Source organism: Alosa alosa, chromosome 15 (genome assembly GCF_017589495.1).
Source record: "Alosa alosa isolate M-15738 ecotype Scorff River chromosome 15, AALO_Geno_1.1, whole genome shotgun sequence".
NCBI classification, from domain to species: domain Eukaryota; kingdom Metazoa; phylum Chordata; class Actinopteri; order Clupeiformes; family Clupeidae; genus Alosa; species Alosa alosa.
In genome coordinates this window covers 20,656,389-20,664,202 of record NC_063203.1, presented here as the reverse complement: position 1 = coordinate 20,664,202, position 7,814 = coordinate 20,656,389, and positions in this window count along the sequence as shown.

Sequence of the window (7,814 nt, the reverse complement as noted above, 5' to 3'; positions counted from 1 at the left end):
ATGCAGCAATAGGTTTCCATTATCAAACAGCTCCCTTTCCCTAAAAGTGTACATCACAACACCGGTCTAGCTAGATCCAGTGTGGTGTTGTAGTTGTTCGCTAGATTAGGCCTACTAGTTGTTGCAACAGCTTGTGAAAAAACTACAAAGTTTGTCACACCAAAAAGAATGTTAATCTCGCGATAAAAGAATTGACGCCGTTAAAATAGGTTTACGTTAACGCCGTTAATAAGGCGTTTAACTGACAGCAATACTTGAAACCCCATGATTGTCATGTCCTGTGTTATTTGTCCAGAGTTGCAGACAGCAAGACTACTGTTAAAAGAGGCCATTATGAGGTAGGTAATCTACAAACTTCTTCAATGACATTACGTCATTTTTAAGGTTGCCTTTATAAACAACTTATTTAATGCACTATTCCTTCCTTCCACACTTCCTTCCTCAACGAAAACAGTATCCTTGAAAAATTCCAATCAGGTTTTAGATCAAATCACAGCACAGAAACGGCTCTAGTAAAGATAGTCAATGATCTCAGACTAGCTACCGACTCAAACAAAGTCTCAATCCTTATTCTTCTGGATTTGAGTCGGCATTTGACACCATTGATCATAGCATCCTAATTCACCGCCTTTGCAAAGTGGGTGGGTCTCTCTGATAATGCTCTAAACTGGTTTCAAAACCTACATTACTGGCAAAGATTTTTATATCAGTCTAGGAGATCATGTATCTGAAAAACATGACTTGCCTTTTGGTGTGGCCCAGGAGGCTGCCTTGGTCCCCCTGCTATTTTCTCTATATATGCTCCCATTGGGAAACGTCATAAGTCAGCATAATGTAAACTTCCCCCACAGCTACATGAATGATACCCAATTGTATCTTTCTGTGGAGCCAACTAACCAGATGGCCTTTGCTCCCTCACTGCATGCCTAACCTCCATTAATCAGTGGATGAGCAAAAAACTTTTGAAACTAAATGATGACAAAACAGAGGCACTTCTGGTTGGACCAAAACTAAAAGCGAGATATTATTCTTAGTAATCTGGGGAACTTGGCACACCAGGTCAAACCAAAGTAACAAGCCTCGGTGTCATCTTAGATGCAGAGTTAAGTTTTAAGCCCCATATCAGTAAAGTTACTCAGACAGCCTATTTCCACTTGAGAAACATTGCCAAAGTCGGCCCTTTTTAACTCAACAAGATGCAGAAAAAGCTAATTCAATGCTTTATCACTAGCAGGTTAGACTACTGCAATGCACTTTTCACTGGTCTTCCCCCAAAACATCTAAAGAAAATTGGCACTCATACAGAACTCTGCGGCTAGACTTTTAACTAAGACTAAGAAGAGAGAACACATCACCCCTGTGTTGGCTGAACTGCACTGGCTCCCTATTTCCTATAGAATTGATTTTAAGGTTATGTTAATTTGCTTACAAAGCTCTGAATGGCATAGCACCTTCATATATCTCTGAGCTTTTTAATATCTTATCAACCACAAAGGAAGCTTAGATCATCCATTCTAATCTTTTTAATCATACCCAAAGTGCTCCACAAACAAAGTGGAGAAGCTGTTTATCCATTATGCCCCAAACTATGGAACACCCTGCCTCTGTACATCAAGCAGGCGAGTTCAGTAAATATTTTTAAAAAAGATCTGAAAACATACCTGTACAGGAAAGCTTTTAGTTAACTCATCTTATCCTGTAGACTACATTTTCAGATTATTCTACATCTGTTACTATTGAGGGGCAGCCAGCCAAGAAGCCGGATGGGCTCCCCATTAAGTCAGGTTCTGCTCAAGGTTTCTTCCTGGAATATGGGAGTTTTCCCGCCACAGTTGCCATATGGCGTGCTTGTGGGGTAAGAGGGTTAAGGCTGCCAGTCTTATGGCGTCATTTTCTATATTTTTGATATGTTGCTGAGTATAACATAAACAGCAAAGAAAAGTGATTGATAATGACTGACTGACTATTATTGTGTTACATGTTTCAAATGTAAAGCACTTTGAGCTGCATTCTGTGTATGAAAGGTGCTATACAAATAAAGCTTTATTATTATTATTATTATTATTATTCAGTCTTACATAAGAAAGATGCATAGAACATGATTATGAAGATGCAGAGAATGTCTGTTGATGCTACATCACCTCACAGATCCATTGGTTTTTTCTCCTAGGCACGGTCTAAAGTGATGAATGGATCTTCTTACAGTGTGATTTTTGACCCCCTACGAGGAGATGGCTTCAGTGAAAAATCTTTATTTTGCAGTTGTTTTCTTAATTTACCTTGCCTCGATAATGGCCAATATTTCTATTATGTGTCTGATTTACTTCGACACTGCTTTGCATAAGCCAATGTACATGTTTCTATTTAGTCTACTTTTAAATGGTTTGATTGGAAGTACAGCTGTGTGGCCAAAGGTTATGGTGATTCTTTTAACTGGTGATAACACTAACTCTTTTGAGAGATGTCTCATTCAAGCATTTATCATCATAACGTATGGAGCTTGCAACTTCACAATACTAGCAGTAATGGCTTACGATAGATTACTGTCCATATTTAACCCTTTACAGTACTACATAATAACTAGATGTACCGCATAGCGGTACAAAATATGACCGCCGCTCAGTCCTGTACATCCGTTCCGCGAAAATAAATCACACTTCAATTTGTCTCCATATTTTACTCCATCCCCCCCTCTTGAAACTTTTTGTGTATGCTTGTTTGGCATGCCTGAGTGTGTGTGTCTGGCTGCACAGAAAGTACCCTACTGGTGCTGAAAAGGTGAATAGATTGTAGAATAGCCAAAGATGTAGAATTGTTATAAAACCTTTAAAATCTCTAAACAATCACAAGTAGGGCAGTTCATCACAGTTCATCCATTGCAACTGGATTGATGAAAGGTCACTTACACCTGTAGGCTACATTGTATTTGGGAAAAGCAAAAGGTATCAGCATAATGTTATTTATTTATTTATTTATTTATTTGTTATGTATTTTTAAACAAAAACATCTCTGTCAGTTCCATGCCGTTTTCAACAGCTATCAAAAACAAAGGTCATTTTTGGATGGATGGATTTTTTGTGAATGTTTCTTCTTCTACATAAGATTTTAGTCATCTTTAGTTCATGTAATACTTTATTGTCAATGCACAAATTAAGTAACAGTAGTCTGAAACGTTATTGTTAATGCACAAATTAAGTAACAGTAGCCTAGTCTGAAACGAAATGCTGTTTTACATCTAACCAGTGGTGCAAATAACTGACATGTCCAAATGGGCCTTGATAAAATGCGTCGCTAGACTGTTCATACATTACTTTTAACGGGCCAAAGTTGAAGAGCTTTGTCCGTTATTGTTAGTGCAAATATAGGCTGATTCATGTTCCCTTGCATTGTTTAACTGAGGTCCATGGCTAGTCTGGCTTTCATCAGACCAAGCTCAATCTTTTAAGAAATCAAAAAATAAATAGCGGCAGATCAGGCTGGGTTCACCCAGCCTAGTCCATAGGCACCCGATATTGTTTAATTTTCGATTGAGATATAGCCTACACGCTCTGGCTATTCTAAATGCAAAATGCATCAGGGAGTTATGACAAAACGGTAACTAACAAACTAGATCCTAATAGAAAGCTGTTAGCTTCCCTAAGCTACAGGTAGGATTATAAGGTAGGCCTATTGACAACATAAATTGTCAATAGGCTATGCTAACGACACAAATAAAATCTCCTTTGAAACCAATGGCTTACGCCTTACAGTATCAAGCGGACTTAAACTGTCATATCGTGGCGAAAAGTTGTAATAACATTCACGCAGCTCCATGAGTCAAGGAAAGCCTTGAATGAAGTAGACACTTCTAAATGGGACCCACTACACAGTAGCTTAAGGTGTTTTGCTAAAGCAGCCATAATGAAATGAAGGTGTCATTGTTTGGATACTTCACACCGCAGCGTGCTTTTAATTTCACAGACTACAACTACCAAGCTGTAATCAAAGCACATCGATTCCCCTCTCACACCTGCACGCACTTAAAACAAAATAAACAGGCGCCTCAGTCTCCGATGTATAGGCAAAACTGTATCAGACCGCGGTTAATAGCGTTGGTAAAATCTTCCATTGCACAGAATGATTTTGTAGCGTGCAATAAATGACAGTCGAAAAGATACAAACAGTGCTGCTATACATTTGCTTGGTATAACCCATTTATAGTTTTCTACAAATGCAATAAATCAAATGCCTCCATCACTCAACCAACGCTAACTTGGTAACATTACCTAGGTCCTTATTGATATTACAAGATTAACGTTACCTGCAGTAAAACCAAGCATGTCCGATAAACATCCTCAGATTTATTTCGGCTTCAAGAAGAAATGGGAATTACACTTCATGTGAACATCGTCCCTATCCTTATTAGATGTTTGCTGCGGTAAATTACAGTCCTTGTATGAAGCGTCCATTGTTTTTCAACCCACTTTTAACTTCCAACAAAATTACGTCTCACTGCAACGATGCGCCATCTAGTGGACAAAAGCGACTACTTCTCGCCAATACTGAAAATGCAGCCATGATGATGATGATGAATATTTATTTTGGCTTTCTTTTAATCCTACTGATTTTCATTTTTTTACCGGGGGCAAATCACAAATGAGTGATTATGAGCCAGGTTGATGTAGGCCCTTGAGACCAACATACCATAAAAGATTCACAGAGAACTGTGTCTGCCCTACCCTCCTTTCGGGGGTCCAGTCCAGCGGGGGCTGCAGATGAAAACGAAAAATGACGGTTCCATGCTATCCATGTGGGGGTACATGCCCACCAAGTTTTGTGTAATTCCCGGTCTTTCAGTGTCCCGAATCCTTGTTGGTGTATGTCACTAAATGTACACATAAATTATTTTATTGTAAGGCCCCCATGAACGAAAGTTCACAAAACTTGGCATGCATTCAGAGGGTGTCATAATGATCCTACACTTTTAATTTCGTGCAGTTTTGACCTTGTCAGCCAGAGATATTGAGATGAAAACACCTAATTTTTTTTGCTTTTTTAATTTTTTAACTAGGTGGCGCTATACATGAAATAAGTGGTAATGGGATGGGTTGACATGCCCCTTAAGACCAACATACAAAAAAAAGGTGGACCTCCTAGGCCCTACGGTTCTCGAGATATTCACAGAAAACTGTCTCCGGCCACCTACAGGCCAGTTGGTGTATAGTAACATAAATTAATTTATTGTGTGGCCCCCCCATGAACGGAATTCCACAAAACTTGGCGTGCATACAGAGGGTGTCATAATGATCCTACACTTCCAATTTCGTGCAGTTTTGACTATGTTAGGTCACAGATACCTTCAATTACACCACCTCATTTTTACTTTTTTGTGTTTAACTAGGTGGCGCTATACATGAAATGAGTGGTTATGGAATGGGTTGACATGGCCCCTTGAGATCAACATACAAAAAAAAAAAAATGGTCCTCCTAAACCCTACGGTTTTCGAGATATTCACAGAAAACTGTGTCTGCCCTACCCTCCTTTCGGGGGGTGCAGTCCAGCGTGGGGGCTACAGATCAAAACGAAAAACGATGGTTCCATGCTATCCATGTGGGGTTACATGCCCACCAAGTTTTGTCTACCCCGGTCTTTCAGTGTCCCGGGAATCATTGACGGAAATTTGGACATGCGAAAAAGAAAAAAAAAAAAAAAAAAAAAATCTGACTAAACCTATATGACCGCTTGCAAAGCTGCTTGGTCAGTCATAATGACACCACATAGAATTAGACAGTTGTTGATTGCTGCTAATGTCATTCCTGCAGTCTTTATACTCACTCACATATGTGTGCTTTCACAGATGCCCTTATGTAAACAGAAAATGAATAGGTTATTTTGTGATACTTTATCATTTCATGCTTTGTCATGTGTTGAAGCCATTCAAAGGAGAGTGAGCGATCTGTATGGTATATGTGGGTTTGTTTGCTTCGGAGTTGTCCCTATACTTATTTTTCTTTCATATTTTAAAATCATACTGTTAAGTTTAAAGATCTCGAGAAATGCAAGAAAGAAAGCATTCGAAACTTGCACTCCCCATTTGATTATTTTTATCAATTTTTCATTCGTCTCAATCTTATTTGTCATTTATGTTCGTTTCTATCCGAATTTCCAACACATAATTCTATCCGTATCTTACAACCTTTTCCCTCCACTGTTGCACCCACTTGTATATGGCATAAGAAATAAGGAGACAAGACAGAGTTTCTCCAAAATCAGGAGGAAGGTCATTTTCGCCCTTTCTGGATGTCAGACCACTTCCAATTTGTAATGTTGAGTCACTCATTCATGTATGTGTAAGTCACATTATTTTCTCAAGGCCTCTTTTGTGACATGCAACATGCAGAGGCGTCGGACTGGAGGTAAAACCACTACTGATTATAGAGGCCCAAGGGGAGAGAGGGTCCTTGAAAAGTCTGGAATATATTTTATTTAACCTAGGTTGAGGAACATGGGGGCCCATCAGGATTGCCTATGCAGGGGCCCAGGATCTTGTGCTACGCCCCTGGCAACATGGACTCATATACTCCCTCTACACCTGGAAAAGATACACTGAAGCAGAAGATCTTTATGAATCACCACACATACAAGTAAAAAAAAAACTATCTGACTAATAAAATGACATTATTCAATCAGTACGTCTGTTCTGTTGTCGAGTTCTGATTATGTTCTGTTCTCTGAGTTCTGTGTCAGGGGTGATGATAAAAAAATCAGTATGTCACACAGTGACTAATATTAAGAAATGTAATCATATAACACCTGTTTTACTTTCTCTTCACTGGTTACCGGTACAACCCAGAGCTGATTTTAAAGTTCTTTTAACTTATTAGACATTAAATGGACTTGTACAACCTTACTAAACTGAGCTTATTGACCGATAGACACCTGTATGCCCTATTCCCTCTTTTGATGCTGGTCTCTGGTCTCTTGGTCATCCAAGAAAAAATCAGTCCTCAAAGAACAAGTGCACATTACCTTTGGTATGTCCTTCCATTACATGTGCAGGAAGAAGGCACTTGTTGAAATCAGATTAAAAACATCTTTTTTTCAAAACACTATGGCCCTGGAATCAAATCCATCAACTTTATAATATCCCTTTATGTACTTTTAATGTGGTTGTTATGGAAAATGTTTTATTTCCATTTCAATTTTTATTTTGTTTAAACACCTCATCATAACTATATAGATTGCATTGTTTTATTGTTCTTTATTATTTCATTGTTATTTTCCCCTTTATTAGGTAATTAGATTTTTTAACAATGCCACATAAGCATGCAGGTGAGTGAGTGTGGTTGGAGGAGAACCTGTTGTGACTGACACAGAGACACATTGCAATTACATCTCAATCAATCAATGTATTGTTTATATTGTTTTATTATTACGTGGCTCCTCATAATGCTGCATAATGCAGAATTGAACTTCAACTGAAAAGTGAAAACAGACCGTCGTTCGATACATTATCCCTTACGTAACGGTAACACCCATGCAAAATGGTCACAATAACACTTTACACTTTTTTTTTTTAATGTATATTTTTTTGCCCTTTTTATGCCAAACAGTTTAATGACGGCACAGTGAAGAATGACAGAAAGTGAGTGGGAGAGAGAGACGGGGTGGGATCCGAACCCCGGTCGCCGGCGTATGGTGCAGATGCCCCAGCCAGTCGTGCCACGGCCGGGGCCACTTTACACTTTTTAAGGGAAATAAGACAAAACATACAACCAACAAATAAAATGATAAAGAATAAAAAAATAACTTTTTAAAATATTAGTTTATATGC